Source organism: Fukomys damarensis, unplaced genomic scaffold (assembly GCF_012274545.1).
Source record: "Fukomys damarensis isolate Sample0158 unplaced genomic scaffold, DMR_v1.0_HiC HiC_scaffold_32, whole genome shotgun sequence".
Lineage (NCBI taxonomy): Eukaryota > Metazoa > Chordata > Mammalia > Rodentia > Bathyergidae > Fukomys > Fukomys damarensis.
Window position 1 is genome coordinate 30,568,112 of NW_022900944.1, and position 834 is coordinate 30,568,945.

An 834-nucleotide genomic window follows, 5' to 3' on the forward strand; every position below is an offset into this window, starting at 1 on the left:
TCAACTCACGGAGCAGCTGGCCCTGGCAGCCGGGTCCTTGGGCTTGCGAGGGTCACAGTGCACCCCACCGCGCCGCCCAGCCCCACGGCCCCTCTGTCTCAGTGTCCACCTCCAGCTCTGCTGCTCTGTCGCGTCCAGGCCAACCCGGGAGTGATGACAGGGCCAGACACAGCGGCGCGCCCCTGCCCGGTTCCTGCGGATCCCTGCGCGTCTTGGTTCCAGGCTCCGCCCAGGAAAAAAGTCCTCAGGACAAACCCTACTCACGACGTGACACTTCTGAAGATCACCGCCAGAGACGCGCTCAGGCTGCGCGGCCACAATGCTAAATTCAGCCTCATTTACAGAACAAAAAAACTAGAACCGGTGAACATCTACCAGTGAGAGAACGGTTAGGTAAACTGCCGTGGAAGGTACAAGGAACGGTACTGGGAAGTCATTAAGAATGTCCTATTTCGATGTGGTCGTCTTGAGCTTAATTCAAAGTAAAACACAAAAGCAGAACCCAATGCATTATCCACCGTTAGATCCCACTTCGAGACCCCTCCAGGAAATGGAATCCTGAATAATTTTTTTTCTTCACTGATTTGGAGGCTTTTTTTTGTTTGTTTTTGTTTTGATACCGGCGATTGAACTTCGGGTCCGTGCGCTTTCGAGGTTGTTTGGCGGTTTTCTAAAGCCAACATGTATTTATAATCAAGAAAGTTATTTTACTGTTAATTTGTAAACACTTTCTCGTATTTGAAAAAAACAGAATTGATGAACAAATTTTATCCTCAAATATATTTTGGGGTTTTTTGTTTTTTTTTTTTCTTCTTTTTGTTTTTTTTTTTTTTA